Source organism: Argopecten irradians, chromosome 4 (genome assembly GCF_041381155.1).
Source record: "Argopecten irradians isolate NY chromosome 4, Ai_NY, whole genome shotgun sequence".
Lineage (NCBI taxonomy): Eukaryota > Metazoa > Mollusca > Bivalvia > Pectinida > Pectinidae > Argopecten > Argopecten irradians.
Genome location: NC_091137.1, coordinates 26742076 through 26768781, shown reverse-complemented (window position 1 = coordinate 26768781; position 26706 = coordinate 26742076). Strand labels below are relative to the sequence as shown.

The window sequence follows — 26706 nt, the reverse complement described above, 5'->3', positions numbered from 1 at the left end:
GGAGTCATGTTCCAATAAATACATTCATAAACATTTTGTTATCGTTTTAACCGATGGAGGGGTTGTTAGATATGGAATTTATTTCACACGAGTAGTAAAAAAAAGCCTCCATGTGTACATAAAAGCCATAATTAATCACCTTGAATCGTTTGTTCTATTTCTACCACAACTATATCAGTTTGGAGCGGATCTGATATTTTTCACCACAACAGTCCAATAAGATGCACCGATATTTTCGTAAGCAACAGAAGACGCACTTGTTTGTATTACAAATCCTTACATGTATTTGCAATCCATTGGAAACAGATCCTTGGAATAGGGATATAAGTTTGAATATTGACTGCATATGAGTGTATTTTCTGATTATTTAACCTCACAATATTCCTTATTTACATGTGTCGTCAAATACAAGTAATCTTAAATCTTAACCTGTCTTTTTAATCCAAATTTTGACAGGTTAATACAAACTTCCGTCCTTTTTGAGATAGCCACCCCTAAAATTGCGTATTGTCTAACTACATGGTGTAATACAATCCATAACTTGAGACTACTTCTGAGGACTCCATAACTTTGATCTTTTTAAAGCGGAAAAACGGCACTTTGTCCAAAGTTATTGGTATTAAGGACCATCTCCTGTCTGCAATATGTTGCACGTGTGAATGTCTGTATATTTTTGGGTTTGGGGAGACGGCAGGTTTTCCTTGTAAAAATGGATCTCTTGTATGTTTATAGTGCTATTACACTAAACTTCCTGCGGTAGTGTTATCCGACTACCACACACAAAGAGCTCGCGGAAGTATATGGTAAGAAATAATGGAATATCAAATAGTGGAAGCAGCTACTTAGATATATATATCAACAAAGACAGTTCTTCATCTATTTTATGATCATTCCAATTTCATTATTTTATTTTTGAGATTAAAACTGATCAGCAGAGGTTTACGTGCAAAAGACATTCGTAAAAAGTGCCGAAAATGCCATTAATTTTTTACTTTAATAAACCACTCGAAAACTGAAAATAAAATATCGTAGTGTTGCATGAAATATATCATTGAAAAATTTAAAAACTTGCAAGCAAGTAACAAGTGTTTTTCATCTATCTTTAAAATGTCACATAAAAGAAATAAAATCTAATATGAAAACCAAATGCGATGTTTTTCGTACAACATAGCGCCTTTGTTGTGTGCTCAGGGCCGGAAAAACATTGTTTTCATTATTTTTTTACGAAAATACTATGTGTTTATGCAACAGATAATTCCTTTACAAATCAAATTTAGATATGAAAATTGGTATTCTCGAAACAAATTAGAATTTACTTTACTTACTCAAATGAAAAAAATTGCGACATTACCTAGAAGAATGCAAAACAAATAATGATGTTTCATCATCGTTTATCGAAACGTCATGATCCTTAACCAGACGAAGCACGTTGAATAATTTATTATTTGTTTGTTTGTTTGATTAATTAACGTCCTATTAACAGCTATGGTCATGTAAGGACGGCCTCCCATGTATGTGGTGTGTTGCGTGTATTGTTGTGCGAGGTGCGTGTTGTGGGAGACTGCGGTATATTCATGTTGTGTCTTCCTGTATAGTGGAACTGTGGCCCTTTTTATAGTGCTATATCACTAAAGCATGCCACCGAAGACACCAAGCAACACACCCCACCCGGTCACATTATACTGACAACGCGCGAACCAGTCGTCCCACTCCCTGTATACTGAGCGATAAGCAGGAGCAGAAACTACCACTTTTATAGACCCTGGTGTGTCTCGGCCAGGGGACAAAACCCAGAGCCTTCCTCACAGGGGCGAACGCTCAACTCAAGGCCAAAAGTGAGGCGGTGCCAAGGGAGGCATTAGGAAAGATAAAGCCAGTTAGGAAGAAGAGAAAAGATAAGATCCTAAATTTAGTCGCCTTTTACGATCATGCAATAGGGGCAGCAGGTACAATTCTAACGCCCTAACTGCAGGGCCAATAATTTATTATTTTAATCTTCAACAGTATATATAAATATATGTTTCGATTTAATAATTTATGATCCAAATATTAAATCGAAACATATATAAATATATACTGTTGAAGATTACAGACAGACTATCACGAAACGTAGTCGTTCTGGTGTTATTCTGAGCGTAAATTGATCAAGAAATGATGAATAAAAAATGACGTTTTGTGACATTTGACCTTTCCGAACTTAAATAATAAATGATGAAAATGCTATATTAAATGACTAAAAGATGAAAACTATATTAACAAAAACACATTTTGGTTATATCTTTTTTTCAATAATACTTTATGGTTCTACATGTATTCAGTAAAAATGTGGAAATTAAGATATACAGAAACTGATTTCACTTGACTCATCATAAACGCTTGAACAAGAAGATGTTACAAGAGCGGATTGAGCATTTGCAAACGATTTGAACAAATCTAACTGATTTACATTGTGGACACACAATGTGTGAAAATTAGTAAGCGGATAATGTCTGTACGCGTAATGGTGTAATGACTTGCCCTTTATATAGTGATATCTCACTAAAACATTCCACCGACTTTATTTCAGCTACTGAACTTTCTGACTTTATTGAAATACATCCATATATAGTTTTCGTAGTATTCAACTCCATTTCGCATACGGCATACTACTTGTTATGGCATGTTTCGACTTAGGAAATACTTAATTTGTCCTGTTCTAAAAAATATTGAGAAACTCGCAAGTTCTATGCCAAATAAATTATTTCATGGAAGCACTAGAATGATATTATTCACTTTAAATGCCGAAAATATTATCCTACAATCATAATAAGGAATTAAGTTCCGATACATGTGCTCTGCAGTTGCCCATATCAGAAAGAAGGTATTTAATACATTAGTCTAATATGTTAATCTATCTAAGACATGGTCAATTAAACCCATTTCCATGGTAACCTAGAAATATAAATTCAATTTCGTTTAAGCACACAAACAAAATACAATCTTTGTACCTTCAATTATAATTGCTGTTTTAAATTTATGAAATAAAAACAAAAGTATCAATACTTCAACGAATAAGACGATTCATAAAACAGTCGTTTGATCAGCAGATCACCAATACACATTTTTCACATACAAAATGTAACGGTTGTATTATAGATTATAACTATGCGGTTTTTGGGGCGTAGTTTCACAAGGTGAAATGTTCATGGTTGTTTCCTTGTGCTAGTTTCTTTTTTTTTTCTCTTTCCTTTTTGTAATACTTTATCTTCCACTACGAGCATAAAACAACTGCCATTGTTGTTGACTGGTATTCCCTGGCAGGGATATCCATCATTTTGCAGGAAAGATCATTTCTTATCTTACATTAGAATGAAAACAACTGTGCTAAAAAGACAAAATACGATTGTGACGTCGCGGCAACAATGCGACGTCGACGATTCCCTCATGTCAATTCATCCTTACCATAGTAAAGTACTGACACTGTCAGAAGGATAATACACTTGGTTCATATTTCATGACTCTATTTAACATTACTTACAAGCCACATGGAACTGCTCATTTTACACAATACACACAATGGTAAAAATCGTAGGGGAAAATAATGATTCATCCCGTTTGTAGCGAGATACAACATCTCATCTTGTGTGTGATGGCTTAAGATTCTTAATGTTTGGGATGAGTTTCCTCCACAAAGGGGTTGAACGAATGCAATTGTCTTTGCAAGAAGACAACACACAACGCTAACTCCAAAACTGAAGATCACGATTGTGTGAGGAGATGCCTTAAGAACAAAACCAGATTTCCATAACCATATGATAACATGTTCATATCTAATTACGAGGGTATGCATGGGTTTGCAGATTATTTGTTGTCCCTTTTTTCATAATTTCGCCCTAGAGGAATATTATCACACTTTTGTTTCAAAATTCTTATGGTGAATAAAGTCAGAAAGTGATTTTCACATAACTATTTAAATAGTAAATTGACATTTTCATTTAGTTTAACTCTTCCTTTTAATTACAATGTTAACGTCAAAAAAACATTTTGCATTGCAAGTATAATGTGACCTTTAACACAAAACAAAATTGCAAAATTCCTAAAAGGGTAATTAAACAGTGAGCTGTAAAAATGACAGACATCTTCGTACATTTCTACTTGATTACGACGTTTTTATTTTCATTGTTACCTGCTTTACAAAGTAGTACTATAATCATGGGATCTACACAGCACTATGGCGCAGTAGACAAGGACGAGGGGCAATATAAAACCCATACAATGAGAGAAATGACCTCGGAATCAATTAAAACTATCGAACAGATAGATTAATGAGGTTCATCATCATAAACATAGTTCTAGTTCTAGACCTCGGAATCAATTAAAACTATCGAACAGATAGATTAATGAGGTTCATCATCATAAACATAGTTCTAGACAAAAACCCTGTTACAACCCACTCATGACATGTTCATAGATCGGTGGGAGGTTATTGTGAACAAACGTTATTACAATGGCGATTGTAGTGTCTCTATGTAGCATGAAGATCGACGTGTATAATGATATTTAATGTGTCAGAGATTACCATTTCGCCACTGTCGAAGTCGAGATCTTGACATGACCTCGGTTTAAAATTAATTTGTGTTGATGGTGTTACTGGTACAGTGGGTATAATTTCAAGAATCTATCTTGTTTTATTGAATTACGTTACGTTCTGTAAACAGCCAGGGTCATTTAAGGACGTTCTCCTGTGTATGTGTGTGGCGTGTGTAGTTCGTGTTATGAGGAACTCTTGACCCCTTTTTAGGATTATTATTTTTTCTCTTCTTCCTAACTGACTTTATCTTTCCTAATGCCTCCCTTGGCACCGCCTCACTTTTGGCCTTGAGTTGAGCGTTCGCCCCTGTGAGGAAGGCTCTGGGTTCTGTCCCCTGGCCGAGACACACCAAAGTCTATAAAAGTGGTAGTTTCTGCTCCTGCTTAGCGTTCAGCATACAGGGAGTGGGACGACTGGTTTACCCGTTGTCAGTATAATGTGACCGGGTGGGGTGTGTTGCTTGTTGTCTTCGGCGGCATGCTTCAGTGATATAGCACTATAAAAAGGGCAACAGTTCCACTATACAAGAAGACACAACACAAACATACCGCAGTCTCCCAGTACACTCACCTCGCACAACATACACGCAACACACCGCATACATGGGAGGCCGTCCTTACATGACCATAGCTGTTAATAGGACGTTAATAAATCATTCAAACAAACAAAAGTCCTAAAGCATGGCGCTGAATACACCAAACCAACCTCATCCGGTGATGGTATACTTAACATAGACAAATCAGTCTTCCCACTCCCGTTTTGCTGAGCCTTTAGCAGATACCAAAACTACCACTTTTGTAGACTTTTTGTGTATCGGCATGGGAACAAATACCAAGAGCGTTCAATAAAAGACCAAACAGAAAAGGGTCATTTAAAAAGAAGAGAAAAGATAATATCCTATTTAGTCGCCTTTTACTATCATGTAATGGGGACAGAAGGTACAACCCTTAGGGTCATACTTCAGCTACTTATGTATCTAGATATAATTCCGTCAGTATCTGCCAATATGTTGTTGTTTATATTTTCCTTTACGTACATCATGCAATTGTTTATATTGATTTTTTTTAATTATTAATTTCTTATATTTTTTAATGCATTATAATTTCTAGTGAGTAATTCCCTTACTGACATTAGCAACCCTAATCGGGATAGTTTCTTTTGTGTATGTTTCCGTTCAAACACTGCAAATAATCAATACGTAACGTCATTATGTAGTATGATTGTACATCTATTTGATCCATCTACTGAGGTGTGGTGTTGTATTAAATTAAATAACACGATGTTGTCTGGGTCATCCCGTTCAGTACAAAAGCCCAGGGCACACAATAGCTAGACGTACACCTAAATGGCTGTCTTTCTGCACCGACTGATTCATAAAGAGGTCTTTTTCTAATCGACAAAGTTCAAAATGCGCCACGTATTTGTAAACAAACAAATATCAATATATCGTCAGGTAAAAATGTTTTGAGGATCGAAATTTTACATTCATAGCAATTAACATGATTGGACGAAAACGATTTCGGTACATACGTACTACGTGCAGGTATGTACTAAATATATTAATACATTGTACTTTTTCGTTAATTTTTCTTCACTATTACCTCAAGCCACAACCACTTAGTCTGACATAATTCCAGACACCCAACCATGTTCAGTAACGTGCTCTGCCTGCTGACCAACATTTATCAATGTGTTGATTCTCGTACAACGTTAATCTTTCCTTTAATGTGTTTGCCATATATGTCTCATTGGATGATGTTTAAAGTCGATTGGTTCATATCTTACACAATCTGATTTATGGCCAGCAAATGTACAAGTGATTACCTATATGAGAGACTGATCCATATTAAGGATGTGTTTGGTTAATTGATTGATTAGATTAACGTCAAGGGTCATTGAAGGACGTCCTTTTTTATAGTGGTATCTCCCTTAATATTAGATAATTTCCTATGTAAAAAAAAATTAATGCAATAAATAAAATATTCCATGTCTAATTAACGTGTGGTTTTGTTGTATTTCTTATGACAGGTTTTTAAAATTTACTTAATATTATATAGATTTCTATCAGGGCTACAGAAATGATACAATCATAACATATGTTTATGTCGACATTACAAGTAGATTCAGAAACAGTTCGTAAAGGTGATAGGCACAGCAACATTTGTTTCCCAAAGGACGGGCTGGTCGGGTCATCGATATTGGACCAACTTATAACAAACGCATTTTTTTAAAAATTTGACAACACCTTAATTTTGATCATCGGTATCAACAATACAAATAAGTTGGGTTTCTGGTTGGCTTTTTTGTTGCTGTTACTCTTTTTAGTTTTTAGTTCGATGTACCAATTTTCCCATTGATCTGAAAATAAAACGGTGTTGTTATTCAGTTTAGATTAGCAATCCTATATTAACATTTCAACATATCCGCCCATTATTATGATACTATGGAAGCATTAAGGTAGGGCGTTAGAATTATACCTGCTGTCCCTATTCCATGATCGTTAAAAGCGACACAATTTAGGAGTGATAGTTTCTGCTCCTGTTTAATGATTAGCATTAACGGAGTAGAACGACTGGTTCGCCCATTGTCAATATAATATGACCGAGCGGGGTGTGTTGCTAGGTGTCTTCGGTGGCATGCTTCAGTGATATAAAACTAAAAAGGGCAAGAGTTCCACTATACATAATATGAATATACCAGTCTCCCAAAACACGCACCAAGCACTTTATACACACTACACTTTTTGTTTGTTTGTTTGTTTGCTTAGTTAACGTCCTATTAACAGCAATGGTCATGTAAGGACGGCCTCCCATGTATGCGGTGTGTTGCGTGTATGTTGTGCGAGGTGCGTGTTTTGGGAGACTGCAGTATAACATGGAAGGCCGTCCTTACATGACTCTGACTGTTGATAATCAAACAAATAAAAGACTGAATAATTACAGTAATTGTAAGAATATATCTTAAATACTCGAGCGGCAGCATTCCACCCGGCCCGTCTGATACGTTTTAGTTACATATGTACATGCAGTCGCGAACAGTTTACACCATGAAGATACTGCATCGGATAGTTGAACAAGAGATAGGTTATCATTTTTCAGGATATGGCTCACTGTATTTCTATAGACACCACGTGTAATACATTGACTACAGAACAGGTCGTACTTTAATGGCTTCGGTTGTTTATAGGATGTTCAGCGTTATAACACAGAACCAAATAAATCCAGCATGACACAATTTATTATCATTTTACGTTTCTAACTTAGGCCTAGGATCAAAGTTAGATCCCAATTTAAATCTACCACCATGCCTATTTACCCTCTCCCTAAATCATTATAAATTAGAGTTCCACATATGGGTCGAAAGTGTCGACGAAAATTAACGTAAAGTAATTACATTCAACACGTGTTATTTTATCCATTTATTGGAAATATCCCATATATAATTAAATATTATTTTTACGCATGGATAATTATTTTAAATGAGCGTACTAGTATCGACCATGGTATTTTGTACATGTCATCACAACATGGCCAAGAGAGGCATAGTCTACGTCTCGAATTTAAGCAGATCAAGAATGATATTGATTTGATAGCCAATAATGATAGATGATAAGTGTCAAAATCAAGATTAATGTATCATATCACATTTTTCGCAGTGAAGTTTTAAGGTTTTATGGTGACAATCTAAGTGAAAATATTCGGTTTTGATACATATTTGCGCTCAATGTTGACCATTCAGAACATAGTATTTGCAGTGAATATGATAAACAAACCTTGATTTTGACACTTTGCATAATTATATATACAATTTTCCATCAACTTTATGAAATATAACTGTTATTCATAAGAAACAATGACTATCATACCTCACTTTCACTTAGAATTTTCTGATTGGATTTAACTCGATCACATGACGTCGAAGTTAGATATTCCCCGGAAATTGGGAGGCGAGGGATATAACCCCTTCGCAGATCCGCATATGACGGGAAGTGGACGTGGTCTGCAACATCAACCAACAGTATCAACGCTGTTGCTTATTTCTTGCAAACGACGAACGACGAATGCAGCAACGTTGTTGGGAAATATCTTTTTGAGTTTTTTAACCAGAATATAGCTTGTATGTTGAATATAACAAATATGGCGTTATTATAATTTTGTTCGGTATAATAACATAATTGTGTCCCTATGTGTCGATTGATTGTTTGTTTGATTAATTAACGTCCTATTAACAGCTATGGTCATGTACGGACGGCCTCCCATGTATGCGGTGTGTGGCGTGTATGTTGTGCGAGGTGCGTGTTTTGGGAGACTGCGGTATATTCAGGTTGTGTCTTCTTGTATAGTGGAACTGTTGCCCTTTTTATAGTGCTATATCACTTAAGCATGCCACCGAAGACACCAAGCAACACACCCCACCCGCTCACATTATACTGATAACGGGCGAACCAGTCGTCCCACTCCCTGTATGCTGAGCGCTAAGCAGGAGCAGAAACTACCACTTTTATAGACTTTGGTCTGTCGGCCAGGGGACAGAACCTAGAGCCTTCCTCACAGGGGCGAACGCTCATCTCAAGGCCAAAAGTGAGGCGGTGCCAAGGGAGGCATTAGGAAAGATAAAGTCAGTTAGGAAGAATAAAAAAGATAAGATTCTTAATTTAGTCGCCTTTTACGATTATGCAATAGGGACAGCATGTACAATTCTAACGCCCTACCTGCAGGGCAACTTATCTCTTGCAAACGACGAATGCAGCTATGTGTCGAGATACATCTAGAATTGTCTCCCTGGAAAGAGTTATTTTCTCTCGGACTTCGTCCTCGAAAAAACAATTCTTTCCAGGGGGGCATAATTGTATAATACTTCTATTTAGAGATGTCAATCTAAAACCAGATTTTACATTACACTACTGGAACGTATATTGTTGAGTGTAATCGAATACGTGTTCAGGATATAACAATTTTATTTACCGACTTTATCAGCGATCCATCTATAACTCGTCGTAAAGCTATTTCACAGCTGTGAGATAGTCGTGCACGGTTGCATTCTAAATTATATTATTAATTTTAAGCTTATGCAGTGTAACAGCTGTAGTTATGATGCGCGTTTCGTTCAAGATTTTTGTTCAACGATAATGGCTGTTTAATGATGTCTAAATTAGAGCATGTAATAAGACTCCTGAGTATAAAGGACACCTGGGAATGTGTAGAAGGTTCTCGACGGAGCAATCGTATATCTGGTATGTTTACATGATCGCCATTTGGGATCACAGTGTCGACATTTCCAAGATTCACCACAGGAATAGGGATACAACGAAAGAAAATTGTTCGCTTTTAGAGACAATCCGAAGTAATGACAACTCAAAAAGGTTTGGTTCTTTTGTTATGTAATTGGATTTGATGCTCTCATCAAACACTTTAATATCCTAACCATTTCTCCGAGAAATATCATCGAAAGTTTCGTCCTTCCCGTTTTCTTTGCTTTTTCTCCTATGTAGCATGTCTGGTTACAAACTACAGCGTTGCAACCTATTATCTGCAAAACATACCACCAGCTATGCGCATGAAGTACGTGTACGCACATAAGATGAAATATTAACTATGAGGAAACCACAAACGTCGATGTGTTCGATGAGAAATATTGAAAGTCATAATGAATGTGATTGAATAAAATAATGTTTCTACTTTAAATAACATCTTTGGGTTAGACTCCACCGTCCATCACAGCAAAATTGAATTTTTCACCCCAACAAATTTCAGAAACGTTTATATTTCAACACTATAATTGTTTCCGGAATCTAAACTGACTACATGTTTCTAATTATATCTAAAGAGTGTAGCTCAATTATATGCATCGTTACATCAACTTAATTAAGTTCGTTTTTAACAGCTGCCATGCAGGTAAGGCGTTAGAATTGCATCTGCTGCCTGATCCATTGCATGATAGTAAAAGGCGACTAAATTTAGGATTTTATATTTTCTATTCTTCTTAATTGACTTTATTTTTCTTATGCCTTCGTTGGCACCGCCTCACGTTTGGCCTTGTGTTCACAGTTCACCCCTGTGAGGAAGGCTCTGGGTTCTGTCCCCTGGTCGAAACACACCAAAGTCTATAAAAGTGATAGTTTCTGCTCCAGCTTGGCGCTCAGCATACAGGGAGTGGGACGACTGGTTCGCCCGTTGTCAGTATAATGTGAACGAGTGGGGTGTGTCGCTTGGTGCCTTATGGCGGTATGCTTCAGTGATATAGCACTATAAAAAGGGCAACAGTTCCACTATACAAGACACAACACAAACACACCGCAGTCTCCCAAAACATGCACCTCGCACTTCACACACGCAACACACTGCATACATGGGAGACCATCCTTACATGACCCTGGTTAAAAGGATGTTAAAATATCATACAAATTACAATTAAATGTAATTTTCCTAGACATCCCTTAAATAAACTTCATATTCAACTTAATTGTCATAGTTCTTTTTTATATTGATGTACTTGCTTTAAAGAAAAGGCGTTCGAATTTTTCAAAAATGATTGTACCTACATCCTTAAGAGAATGATGAAATGTAGGCTTTTCAAAAAAGGTAGATTTTCTTTCTGTCGTCTTCCGTAACCCTTCACTTTTGGCTGTAGATTGAGAGTTCGCTCCCGTGGGTTCTGTTCCCTCAGGTACGCTTGTAGGATGGATGGATCAATTTGTTGGAGACTATAGTACATCAATGCTGCGTCTCTTTGTGATATTGGAAGAAAGACAAAGCCGAAGACACCAAACAAGCATATCCCACCTGATCACATTTTACTGACGACAGGCGAACCAGTCGTCTCACTCCCTGTATGGTGAGCGCTTAGCAGGAGTAGAAACTACCACTTTTAAAGACTTTGGTGTGTCTCGGCCAGGGGACAGACCACAGAGCATAACTCAAAGGGACGAGTGCTCAAGCCAATGCCAAAAGAGAGGCAGTGTCAAGGAGACATTAGCAAGAAGAGAAAAGATAATACCCATAATTTAGTCACCTTTTATAAAAATGCACTAGGAGACAGCACATATAATACTAACGCCCTACCTGCAGGCAGTAAAATGAATATAAAAGTTATGCACTTCAGCTGCAGATAGTCACAACTATAATAAAGTTTGATCATTTATATTAGACAGTGTAGCGAAATGGGTCAATCAACGGTGACCAGGTAGCTCAGTCAATAGAGCATTGGGCTAGTGTTCGGATATCCAGGATTCGAATCCCGGCCTAGCCTTTACATTTTATCCTCTCCTGTAAGTAATGATTTAAATTATTTAAATGCTACTCTACTAGTTTGGTTATGGTTTTCTTAGTATGACGGGAATCGTAACTTACGAACGCGCCAGGTTTGTTGGTGGAGAAAAACTGGAGTACCCGTAGAAAAACCACCGAACAACCATCAGTACTTTGCAACTGTCCCACTCGAAATCGCAGCCTAGCGGTTACTCATGTAATTTGCATAATGGTGATAAATGATTGATTTAGATTTCTTAATTCTCATTAAAGTTCATCCCGTTACTCTCTCTGTAGAAGAAAGTAACTTCAGTGTTTGGAAGAAAACTATACTTTTGTATTCCGTATACAGCTGTATACTTGAACACAAAAAAGAAGTTTTCCAAATAATATATTATGTTGTGTGGTTGGTTGGTTGGGCTAAGTGTCCTATTCGCTGACAAATTCAGTTACGGACGGCCTTCGTGAATGTCTATGTTTCGGGAGGCTGCAGTATGTTTCTATTAACAGACATACTCGTTTTACCAACACAACGCATGAGGGAGTTGTAGTTCTTAAATCACCCAAATGTTAATGAGACACATAATTGACATTCAAATCCTTGTATGCCATGAGCTGTATGCGATGAATAGGTGCTGACTGCTAGATATTCCAAACCTACCAGTAGTACTAAATAAACAATAATCAAACCAGTCTTTCCACTCCCGTTATACTGTAAAAAAAGTCAATATCCGTGTGTGATTAATTAACGTCCTATTAACAGCTATGGTCATGTAAGGACGGCCTCCCATGTATGCGGTGTGTTGCGTGTATGTTGTGCGAGGTGCGTGTTTTGGGAGACTGCGGTATATTCATGTTGTGTCTTCTTGTATAGTAAACCAGTCTTTCCACTCCCGTTATACTGTAAAAAAAGTCAATATCCGTGTGTACTTTCTTCTGTGATCGGAACTTTCATATCGGCTGTTGGCAGCGCCTCAAAACCATTAATATTATTATTTGTTTTACCATGTTGTCCCATAGCGACAAAGAAAACAATGAACATTTGTACACAACGAATGTTTGTACAAAACGAACATTTGTACACAACGAACACTTGTACACAATGAACATATATACACAATGAATATTTGTACACAACGAATGTTTGTACAAAACGAACATTTGTACACAATAAACATATGTATACAATGAACATTTGTACACAACGAACATTTGTACACAATGAAAGTTGTATACAACGAACTTTTGTACACAATAAACGCAACGAACGTTTTTACACAACGAACATTTGTACACAACGAACATTAGTACACAATGAACATTTGTACGCAACGAATATTTGCACACAACGAACGTTTGTACACAACGAACATTTGTACACAATTAACATATGTACACAATGATCATTTGTACACAACGAACATTTCAACGAACATTCCACGTCATGTATTATGTCTTATGCTAAGCATTAGTGTGTATTACAGGTTGAAGCTTTGTCTTCACGTATTATGACTAACATTTCATCAATTATGGCGAACCATTGCCTAACCGTAATGATAGTATACATCACTGATAAACCTGTTTATAGGTCATCAACGATTTGCTATCGTGTCAAGACAATTGAAGGTATCTCCAAATCCCACTGTAAATGTCTTCGCCTATTTCCGATTGGCTTTAGTACGTATGTCTTTGTCAATGTCTCTAGTGTGTGGAGAACCATTGTTTTAGTAACAACGATTCAGATCGATTAGTTTGTCTTAAATTGACTCTTATGTCCTTGTTTGCTGTTTTCTGAGTGGTTTCCAATTTCCTTTGCCACCATTACGTTTAGTTCTCGTCCGGATGACAAAGGCATGTCCAAGCGTAAGTTTTTTTTATTAGTAATCAGAAGTAAAAATTGCATATATAGACAACACAAAATCAAGATAAATCATGCTTAAGCGTTTTCTAAAAATATTCGAAATCGAATATTTCCTGGCGATGTCTTACCGATATGAGTAATAAGGTAGATCCTTACTGTGTTATAGTATTAGTATGAATGCCTTTGTCAAATTGTCATATCTGTTTGTTTGATTTATTAACTCCCTATTAACAGCTATGGTCATGTAAGGACGGCCTCTCGTGTATGCGGTGTGTTGCGTATATGTTGTGCTGGGTGCATGTTTTGGGAGACTGCGGTATATTCATGTTGTGTCTTCTTGTATAGTTGAACTGTTGCCCTTTTTATAGTGATATATCACTGAAACATGCCGCCGAAGACACCAAGCAACACACCCCACCCGGTCACATAATACTGACAACAGGCGAAACTGTCGTCACACTCCCTGTATGCTGAGCGCTAAGCAAGAGCAGAAACTACAACTTTTATAGACTTTGGTGCGTCTCGGCCATGGGAAAAAACCCAGAACCTTCCTTACAGGGGCGAACGCTCAAATCCTTTAATGCTTATCTAGTATATACTTATCTTTTATGTGTGAAAATACCCAGGTTATGATAACCTTGTGCCTTAAGTCAAGGACAATGCATGACCCTATGTCTGTTTATAATCCATTTACTCACAATAATTGCTTGCGATGTTTCCCAAAGGAAAACTACTAAGCTGCATAATTAGTGGAATGTTTCCATTTTGCTGTGTTTGGCGTTCATTTCTAGATAATATATCAGTGTAAGTCCCCATGGTTCAAACATAATTGCATCCCCGGAATATGTGAAAATAGAGTTGTGTTTCATTTTCATTTCCAATTCAATTGTTGATAAAAATCTGTAGATTTTGCTTTGAATCACTTGCGATATCTTACATGAAACCTGGACAGAAGCTGTTATACATACATAGAGCATTGGAGCAATTACAACGGGATATTGGATTATGTTGTTAACATCAGAGTGCGGATACATATACTTGGTATCTACTGAAAAATAAATTCTCACTTTAAAGTGAATTAGCTTAAAAATATTTTCCTGACTTGCCCTTGTGGTGAATTAAAGACCAGTAAACACTTGTGAATTTCAAAATCACTCGACGAAATCAGATAGAAGCGTGTAAAATTCTTAGGTTTGATTTTCCTACTACTTTTTTAATGTCAGTTCAACATTAAGAATAGCCTCCCCAGTAACGTAGGCCATGCAACTTCGTGTGTGGTAACTTGTGCAACATTCAGAATCTCTTTCTATCCTAATTACAATTCTTACTGACTCACATATAGCATGTAAAATGTTTCCATCATGGCAATTCGATTCGATGCAAGTCGCCCCAGTTTTCAAAGTAGTGCATCTATGAGAAAGGGATTAATCGTTGTCGTCCAAATTCCAATATGACAATAGAAAACTGATGTAGATATTAAAGTGAAAATTATCAAAATTATTCAGATCGGTTATTGCGTTAAACTTTATTTTCACATAATTATATTTCTATGACCCACTTCAATGCAGTACACCGAAGGTAGTAATCAAAAATGGTAACACACATTCCTTACCACCGTTTTAACCTACACATGCATACACCCATTTCACATACCAAACAGCTTTAATAATTGACATATTGACGAACACTTAATATCACCGCCATATCTACATATTGGCTTGTAATCAAACCATTATTTCTAAGTGAATGTTGTAAAATATAAATATATAGAAAGACGATTATGGACAATATCATTCCATGTCTAAAAAAAGAGCTGCGACGACGAAAACGTAACAACATTATGTCAACAACATTATGTCAACAACATTTTACCACTGAGTTTTCTCCGAAGGACGTGCGTCGTGTACTGGGAAACGGCCATTACTTTTATCTCCATATTCACAGATGGTTATTTTTTACATAACCTGATAGAAGGCACAGACTTTGGCGAGGTAATTCTACTTACATAATTGTGGTTAGACAAAGCATGAAAGGAATAAAGCATAAAAAATTCCAAGAACAAAATATGAATATTAATAATTGGAATACAAGGTAATACTATACAGAACAGGCTTATTTAAATAACCAGAACATTACATTATTCTGTAGGTTATGCAGAAGAATACTGAGGTCCGCCGTTTATAACGTTTATAACAGCGCATGCCGATTTAACTGACGACGCGGCACAGAATTATATCCTTGGAAACATACCTGACAACTACCATAGGATGATCAACCCTTGTTACTATCGCTGTAAACAACATTAGGTAGGTATTTCTAATAACACATTGTAGATCGAAATACAATTTACATTCATTGACTGATTTTAGCTGTACAATAGCAACAAACTCTGAAATCATACATATTAATACTCACGATAAGCTATAGGACGTCAAGCAGAATAAAGCCACACTTAACAATCTTGAAATAATTATCCATTATCACTGACTCCATCTTCCTTGAAAACGACATACGACAAAAATACACCTATAGTAAAATAGGAGTTATATCTTCGTATGTTTTTCTTGAGAAACTGAATACCCAGCCTACATATCCAATGTACTATTGAATTTCACAAAAATGCAAATCTAGATACACAGTCATAAAATCGGGTGTAAATATCAGGTTCCGCGTCCTACATTTCATTTTAGTATTGGTTAGCATACATGTATCATTTTGAATTAAAATTGCATATGTTGAAAAATATTTTAAGTTTACACTGGCATTGTTTCAATAACCATACTTTTGAAAAATACCATTATCAGGGTATGGCACCCGAAACATGCGGACGAATCTGTTGTCATGGAAAATCACTTTGGCGGGTGATGATATGGCTCGACGCCAATATTGGCGGGTTATGTAATGAAATGACGAGGAGATTACTGGAACTGTATATCGTGGCACTAACATCGGAACATCCTAGCCACAATGATAGACGATTAGTTCCGTCATCAGACATGAGAGACGAATCATCTGTTACATCTATGAAGTAGACAATGACGACAGGAAAACAAGTATTTTAAGGAAAAATAAAGATTTTGTGTCAAAAAAATGCTTTACTCACAAACAACCCTGTACTTACAAGACATAACTCAATATTTTGTTTAGGCCAAGAGGAGAATTTGGCAATTCAACACGTGCTAAGTATGTAGTCCATTCGAATTATTGACTGGCTTACATATTAATTAAAGTGTCATTATCCACTCATCACCCTATCAAAATTTATTTCATAAATATATGACTAATTTATAGACTCACTTTGTCAAAGCTAAAGTGTCATGCAAAGTTTGCACATTAAGACTTTCGTTACGCAACATTTTTAATATCTCCTAAAATGGTCTCGTATATCATAAAGTACGTATATGATAAGTACGAATATCATAAGTAGATAATATAAAGACCAATTTGTTTTACTGTTCACCTATTACATATCTGACGTATATAACGCAAAGTAATAGGCAATTATTGATAGGATCGGCAGCAATTCAGGACATGGGTACACTAGATTTATCTATGTACTGACTTACACTAGCAGTAAAACATACAATGTCAAATTAAAGCGAGAGGTTTATAACGATAAAGATGTTTTTATCTTCATCGTTAAAGGTTAAATAGCACTGGATATTATCTTATCAAATTTGCTTTAATATATATCCCTATTATCCATATATTGACATTTTTATCACTAGTATAATGTAAAAATGAATTATCAATACATATTTAGATGCGTTTATCGTACGTTTTCGTTTCTTACCTACAGGTGGAATACTGGCTGGTCAAGGGCAATACACTCATGTCGCCTGAGACTGTATTGCATGGTTACCCATGCAATAAAGCCTCGTGACGTCACGACGTCAACAAAATTTCTATTTCCTCGGTAAAATTTTAACAATTTTTTCATAAACTTGGCTGGTTGTGCTAAAGAAGATGCAAGCAACAGAATTTGTGTTGAAAATTTGACGTTTTTGTTCATGTATGGGAAATTGACTTGCAGTCGAGGTTTTCTTCGAATTTATTTCAAAATGGCGGGATATTATAGCTGTAAAATTGCAATAAAACGTTGAGGTATGAAAGAAAAATACTCTTTCATAAGTGGATATAAAGGATTGACCCTCGGCAAGCCTCGGGTTTTACTACATTTTGTGATCCCTATTCTTCATATTCACATATGAAAGAGTCTTATAATATTAACGTATGCCTTGTGGAATAGGTATTGGTTAACAACTAGCATCTTAAACACTTTAACAAACTTCGATTCAGCTTGATTCGTCAGACAAAATTGGTGGAAATGGCGGGGAAACAGACTGTAAAAGAGTAAATAAAAGAAACAAGATTGCGGACATATTTTATAATAATCTTTCATGGTACACAGACACATGACATTATATCAGTTGGTAAATGAAGAGGTTGTAATTCAGTGTTTTACAATTTGACGACAGTGTCACGAGGAACTTTACCAAGCCTAAAATATACTTGGTGAAATTTACTGAATGTAGTAGTCGGACAGCCATTATAATATCATGTCGGGAAAGTGGATGATTGTAGATATATTAATCTATTTAGGTAAGTTAAATTTTGTTTGTTGAATTATTTTAACGTCCACTAACAGCCAGCGTCATATAAGGACGGCCTCCCATGTATGCAGTGTTTAGCGTGTGTGAAGTGAGAGGTGTATGTTTTAGGAGAATGCGGTATGTTGGTATCGGGTGTAGTTGAACTGTTGTCTTTTTCATAGTGCTATATCACTGAAACACCAAGCAACACACCCCCATCCGGTAACATTATGCTGACAACAGGGGCGAACGCTCAACTCACGACTAAAAGTGGGGCGGTGCCAGGGAGGCAATAGGAAAGATCAAGACAGTTAGGAAGAGAAAAATTACAGGTACAATTCTAACGCCATACTTGCATGGCCAGAACTTAATTTCTTTGATATAGGCATGTCTACTGTCAACTTGATTAAAACATGGGGCCCAGAGGGCCTGCACCGCTCACCTAGTTAATTCTACCAGCAGCCAAATAGGAATATCAAGTATTATTATTTTAATAAGTCTAATTATTTCATATATAAGCATTTTGCTAGCTAGAAATTTTCCGCCCATTCCATACTGTCTTTTTGTCTGCATTGTTAATATAGCAACAGTTACGACGGTAAATGTATTACAGTATCGACATTCGTGTTAGACATATAGTTCAACACAGTATACTGTGGGTATCCTCCATCATTAAACAACACTAATTCATTCAGTTAATGGGGGCATTAAAAATTAATTGTCACGTGTTTTTAAAACATTATACACGTAACAGAACAATCAAGTTTTATTAACTTTAAAAAAAAAATAAAAATCCAAAGCCTGGGAAAGATATGTGTATATGTTAAATGAAAGTTTTAAAGTTGTAACATTTAGATCAGAGCGATCAATGTTCCTGATTGTTCCAGTCTATGAACGACATACCATGCTTCACCGCACCTGCAAAGAAATTACTTGTTTAAGGGTTGCTACGTAGAATCGGGGATAATTTATAGCCCTTTCGTGAAACGGTTTGGTTGGTTGATAATGATGGTTCAAAGACCAAAGAAGTCTTCTTTAAAATATGTTAGTCTGAGAGGTTCCTGACAATAAATATGCCCCTAAACCCGAGATGTTTTCTGTAGCATGTTGACATAAGCATGAGGATTAAAACATTAAAATTATCTAAATATGTAATGTATAGTTATATAAAACGATTTATGTCTTTGCGCAATATGTCCTGAAACCGGATATCCGGTTAGTGTGACAAGCAATCAGCTCCATAATACCATGGGTGGATCGGTTTACCTTTGCTGTTGATAAATATACAGTAAGCACTGACAGGTACAACTTTGTAACTTTGGATATTCCTTTAACATCCTACCTATCCAAGTTTCCATGTTTGTAACGAAGAATTGACCGATTGCCAGACGCATTTAGTCATTCCCCGTGCTTCCAAACCATGTGAACTCGATCAATGTCAAGACATGCACAACGTAAGTTCAAAGTCACTTGCGGTACGCGGCTGGTTAGATTGATATCTAGCAAACCGTAAATGATGGTGAAAGTGTCTAAGAAGTTTACATTCAATCAGTTATTCGTGAGTTGATTTACAAAGTAAATAAGTATTTACGTTTGTCTGAATAATTGTCACATTTTATGTTTTTACAGAATGGTTTTGACACAGCCTGACCACGGATGGGCATGGATCGTTTTAGTAGCAGCTTGTGTAATACAGGGACTCCTCAGTGGTATTAACTACTCTGTCGGAATAACACAGGTAGCTCTACAAGAGAGGTTCAACAACAGCGTCGCTTACATATCATGGGCTAACGGAATCTACCTGTTCTTTAATTCCGCTGCTGGTAATATTTTCATATATAATTCATATTGTGAAAGGATTGATGTTGTTGTAAACTGTATGAACTACCGGTCGTGTGTGAAAGTAACAGTGTAAGTGGTTTTGTTCAAAATATATGATAAATATAACTTTATCGTCTTGTTATGTTATTGTTTATTGAGAATGAAACGTGATTTGCCTGTTTAAGAAAACGTCAAAACCAACTTGTAACCGAGCAAAGTCTTTCATGTGAAAATTGTCTTCAAACAATAGTTTGGTTCGGTTTTGTAAGAGGTATACAATGTGCGCTTAAGTAATATATATCTGTATATTTCAGAAACAATACATTATGCCTATTGAAAAAACATTTTATTGATGCTACGAAACTTGCGTTTGAAGCCGTAGAATTGCGAAAATAGTTACCACGAAGAAAGTTTCAAGAATTTTTTGAATTGACTTTATAGTTATAATATTTATGTCCCTCTGTCTAGGCGTCCTCTGTAGTGCCATTATCAACCGTTACAGTTGCCGCACAGCCTTACTGCTTGGATCTCTTATAATGACGTCAGGCCTTGCCGCAAGCGCTGTCGCACGATCTATAGAGGTTGTTCTAGTAACATACGGTATAATAGCAGGTATGAAAACATTTCACTGATGTATATGTCCCAGCGAATATATGTTGATATATGATGTCACCTTGGTGTACACTGAAAACAGCGTAAAATCAGATTTTGGTGAGCATTAGATCAAGTCGATTAAACTACTTGCCATACTCTAATTTGAGTGTTCGCAAGAAATTGGCATGTACTCGCATAATGTCATGCTGACGTCAATTAGGAATTTCACTTTGGAAATGAGTAAGAGAATGAAAAGATCATCTGACAATATACTCTGACATCAAACTGTATTCGTATTTTATTTGTTTTTTTAATAACTTTTCGTATTTTATTTTCAGAAGTTTTTTTTTAGAGGGGAGATGTACTCACCTTACTTCTTACTCACTAATACACCATTTGCAGATCTTAGGATCGTTATTTATGCATAATTGTTGAATTTTAATTTGTCAGGTGTCGGTTCTGGAATAATTTACACCGCCCAGTTGGTAGTTATAGGATTTAACTTTGAAAGTAAAAGAAGCATGGCCACAGGTATCGCTGCATTCGGGGCTGGATTTGGCGTCTTCATTTTCCCGCCATTATTTCAACTAGGACGCGAAATATACGGTAACAACGGCTTGTTTTTCATCCAAGCCTCTGTAGCCGCTAATATTAGCGTGTTTGGATCTTTGTGTTTCTCTTCCACATTTGAAAGGAAAAGCTCTTTACATAATAAATATTCAACAAGTACTCAATCTCGAACGAAAAGTATTTTCGGTGGATTCTTCTTACTTTTTAGACTATCTTTTCTATTCATTTGTGTTAGTATGCTAGTTAGTCACGTTGGCATAAATATGGTGTACGTACTAGTTATTCAATATCACTGGGCACCACCAATTTGCAAGCATCGCTTCTTACCTCTGTTATTGGGATAACTGGATCCTTTGGAAGACTTTATATCGGAATGCTAGGAAACGTATCCGAAATCCCCAATATAATGCTGTATTTCGGCACTTATGGTGTTTTGGGATTGGCAACTGTTCTTTTACAACTGTATACCACTACCTACACCGGACAAATGGTTTATTCTGCTATTTTTGGAATTAATTGTGGGTATTGTTACGTGTTGTTGAACACGATTACACCACATCTAGTGGGTATTAAGAACTTAGCATCAGCGTTTGGAATGGAAATGTTGTTCTCTGGAGCCGGAAGTTTGATAGGAGTGGTAGTAGCAGGTAATTATAATTCATATATTATCGTATAATTTAATTTCATATGTAACACTCATTTCTATTGGTTAGATCTTTAAGTTTATTTTTCCATACACCGAAAGAATTGTACGTCAAGTATTATAACGTCATATGTACAAAACGGTTTCGCGGGAATTTTAAAAGCGGCACAGTCATTGGTCAACCTGAATTATTGGAAAAGATATCACGGTGCCACAACTCAAGGTAAAAGAACAGAAATTTATGCCTAATTAGTGAGTTATCTGAATTAAATTATAACCATTATTCTGAACATCTTCATAACCACAAAAGATATTGAGAATAATGCATGAATACAAGTATTACCTGTATTTCTATCTCAAATAAAGTGCATATACAAATATTCAACAAATCTTAAGTGTTTGTGAATGCCATTGTTCAATCAATTTTGAGTTTGATTACGGTGTATTTGTTAATTTTGAGGACAAAATGCTTGTTGCATACTGCAAACCACTTTATATTCCCGAGATACAAATGTTTACGTAATTCCGCACGAGCTCAAACAACAATTCGCATGTTTCATGAATAATTGCATATATGAATGTACAACATTAAGTAAAGGCTCTTGATTGCCAACTAGTATTAACAAACATGTTAAAAATAACAAAGACGCTAAATATTGTATTCGCAAAAATAAGATGTTTTACAGTATTGTAATACATGTTGATCATATTTGTATTTGTGTCGAGCGCATAAGCTAGCTAACACATAAAAGGCAAATTACAAACATCAATCTGTCTTGCATCTTTTCCTTCATTTCCAAATATAATTTCAGATTGTTCTTTGTTGATGAACCTCATGATAAATGTTGCCTTGACACACTCTATATATGTCATACTTGACCTCACAATGGCATATCTATATACTACACTTCATTACTAAAGGAAAATGTCTACCTTTACCGCTAAAGATATTCACTATATGTACTTACTGCAATTTGGTTTTGTCACACAGGCGCGCTCTGATCATGATGTTTATGCTTTATTAATGTTTTCGCATTGTTTTGAAGGTGTTATCATTGACAATGGAGGAACATATGAAGTGGCTTTTACTCTAGCTGGTAGGTAGCTGAATAATCTAGCTGGTAGGTAGCTGAATAATCTAGCTGGCAGGTAGTTGAATACTCTAGCTGGTAGGTAGCTGAGCTGAGTAGGTATTGCTTAATACTCTAGCTGGTAGCTATATAGGTAGCTGAATATCCTAGCTGGTAGGTAGCTGAATACTCTAGTTGGTAGGTAGCTGAATACTCTAGTTGGTAGGTAGCTGAATACTCTAGCTGGTAGGTAGCTGAATACTCTAGCTGGTAGGTGGCTGAATACTCTAGCTGGTAGGTGGCTGAATACTCTAGCTGGTAGGTGGTTGAATACTCTAGCTGGTAGGTGGTTGAATACTCTAGCTGGTAGGTAGCTGAATACTCTAGCTGGTAGGTAGCTGAATACTCTAGCTGGTAGGTAGCTGAATACTCTAGCTGGCAGGTAGCTGAATACTCTATCTGGTAGGTAGCTGAATACTCTAGCTGGTAGGTAGCTGAATACTCTAGCTGGTAGGTAGCTGAATACTCTAGCTGGTAGGTAGCTGAATACTTAGCTGGTAGGTGGTGAATACTCTAGCTGTGGTAGTAGGTATACTCTAGCTGGTAGGTAGCTGAATACTCTAGCTGGTAGGTAGCTGAATACTCTAGCTGGCAGGTATGAATACTGGTAGTATGAATACTCTAGCTGGTAGGTAGCTGAATACTCTAGCTGGTAGGTGCTGAATACTCTAGCTGGTAGGTGGTTGAATACTCTAGTGGTAGGTAGCTGAATACTCTAGCTGGTAGGTGTTGAATACTTGTGTAGTGTGAATACTCTAGTTAGTAGGTAGCTGAATACTCTAGCTGGTAGGTAGCTGAATACTCTAGCTGGTAGGTAGCTGAATACTCTAGCTGGTAGGTGGCTGAATACTCTAGCTGGTAGGTAGCTGAATACTCTAGCTGGTAGGTGGTTGAATACTCTAGCTGGTAGGTGGTTGAATACTCTAGTTGGTAGGTAGCTGAATACTCTAGCTGGTAGGTAGCTGAATACTCTAGCTGGTAGGTAGCTGAATACTCTAGCTGGTAGGTAGCTGAATACTCTAGCGTGGCAGGTAGCTGAATACTCTAGAGGTAGCTGAATACTCTAGTAGCTGTAGGTAAAGCTGAATACCCTAGCTGGTAGGTGGTTGAATACTCTAGCTGGTAGGTGGTTGAATACCCTAGCTGGTAGGTAGCTGAATACTCTAGCTGGTAGGTAGCTGAATACTCCATCTGTCTACTTATTGTAATGTGGTAAAGGTAGATAAGGTCAGAAATGAACTATATGACTAAACACAGATACTGACAACGGTACTTGATACTGATGTGTACACAGAAACTGCGAAAAGTTAGTATTTTTATTAATCAAAGTATGATAAAAGAGAAGATGGTGTATTATGAATATAAATGTATACTATCATTGTTTACACTTATCCTGTAAGCTTTAGATTTGAAAGACAGTAAATGAAATGACACGCGTAGTAATGCGATATAATGCGTACAAACTTGTTTAATTCAGGTGCGTCTATCCTTGTGGCAGCCATGTCGGTACTAGTCTCGGTGACCCTCCATGATAATAAACACACAAAGGATATCGAAAATAAAGAGGAAGAAAATGCCATGAATCCCGACAACACCAACTAAATGACAAGACGGTTTTTTTCAGGTCAAAAAGGAGGCTCCATCATTCAAATTAGAAAAGTTGTTATCTATAAATGCATAATCGCAGATATTTCCCACAACATCGCAATACCTAAAAATACAGATCCTAATAAATACTCCGCTTAATAGAGGATCTTAAGCACCCATAGGAGTCTATGGCTAATTACATTAATTGAAAACATCATTTCATCCAAGTATACATGATCATGCAGCTTTGTTACACGATGTTTCTACTAGATGACTACATACACGATAATAATTCTAACTGTTGTTTCAAACTATTTCGTCTCCTGAGATTCTGGATAGCAGCAATTTGATAAGCCATTTCAAAAGGTCTTCAAAATGTGGCTCTTAATGAGATATTTTCAGATCGTTTATCAAACGGACTAATTAAATCGAAGCTCTGTTACGGTAACACGTAGGTAAGCAAAAGTACATACTGAGATCAATGACCTGCATGCATGCGTGGCTATTTTTTTCCGTACTTCCGGTTTAACTGGATACTGTTGTGCCTTGCTGCGGTACTGCTCTCCACAGTAACTCCATTAAGCTAATGCAAAAAACAAATACATTAACAAGAGCAATTAAACATTTTAAATATCAATAATAACACTTTTGAAAATTAAAAGCTACGGAATACAGTAAAAGTATCCATCAAGCGAAAGCCGAGCACAATGAATCATGACATCACATCACGTCAACCAATACGCGACACCCCAGGCCTGTGACACTGCATGGACACAGAAAATCAGCGTCCGAATCCGAATTAACAACCAGGGTCATGTAAGGACGGCTTCTCATGTATGCGTTGTGTAGAGTGTATGTAGTGTATGGCGGATTCGTGTTGTGTCTTTTTGTATAGTGGAACAGTTTTTATGGTGCTATCTCACTGAAGCGTGATGACGAAGACAGCAGCCAGTTTCTAAGCAGGAGAGACTTTGGTGTGTCTCGGCAAGGAGACAGAATCCAGAATCACAGGGGCGAGCCCTCAACAATAGGCGAAAATAAGGTGGTGTCGAGAAGGAAACGTTAGGAAGAATCGATTCAGTTAGGAAGAAGAGAAAAGATAACATTCTAAATTCAGTTGTCTTTATGATCATGCATTAGGGCCAGTATTTACAATTCTAACGCCCTACCTGCGAGGTCAACATTATAGCCAGATTGCACTGCATGTCTTTTAAAATCTTAGAGGCCATGTTTCAGGTACATGACTTATTCTATTTGATAAACCTCCCACTTGTGTTCAGAATTGAATTTGTCGATATACACGGTTGTTGCTTAAATCTTTAAGAATATAATATAATATATATTATGAACATTTACTTTAAAAAAGTGTATGTCGTCGAAATAAAAACAAAATATACAGAACTGTATTTGTAGAAATAAAAAAAAGTGTTTGGGTTTCTTTGATGAGACAAAATTCGTGTAGGCACTGTATATGTTTGCTACAGGTGCTTTTCCCCGTAAAAAATCTTCCAATTGGTACATTTGGCACCAACATAAGTTCTATTGCATGTGTCTGTATGTACAATAATTATAATGATAATAATAAAACTTGGTTTAGATATAATAACATAATTAGCGCAAATGGCTGTCTTCTCGCATCAATATATTGCTGTGAAATACAATGAAAATTTAGCATCAAAATAAAATTAACTAGTATTTATTGTCAATTGTTACTACATACAACTTGTGCACGATGAATATGTAGCCCCGCCCGCTACTGTACAACGTACTATTGTACTTTCACCAGGATTTGTATTTGTTTATTTAATTAACGTCCTATTAACAGCCAGTGTCATGTAAGGACAGCCTCCCATGTATGTGTTGTGTGTCTTTTGTGATTGTCGAAAACACAGTTAAATAAATTGAAGAAAACAATTGAGCATTTCATTTCGCACCATTTCGGACGAATACCGATTCTACTCTCCCCCACATTGGTGTATCCTTAATCTGTCACTGCATTTGACCCTTTTTGTTACTTACGAGTCAATTAATGATAAAACGACTGATCAAGGTTTTACATTAATGAAGATATGTGTACACACCATCGTGTAC

The 26706-nt window shown here is 36.5% G+C and overlaps 1 pseudogene; it reads left to right on the top strand.

Annotated features, from left to right (window-relative positions):
- The first annotated feature begins 9593 nt into the window (after positions 1-9593).
- Positions 9594-25215, top strand: LOC138321126 (monocarboxylate transporter 12-like; annotated as a pseudogene).
- The last annotated feature ends 1491 nt before the right edge of the window (positions 25216-26706 follow it).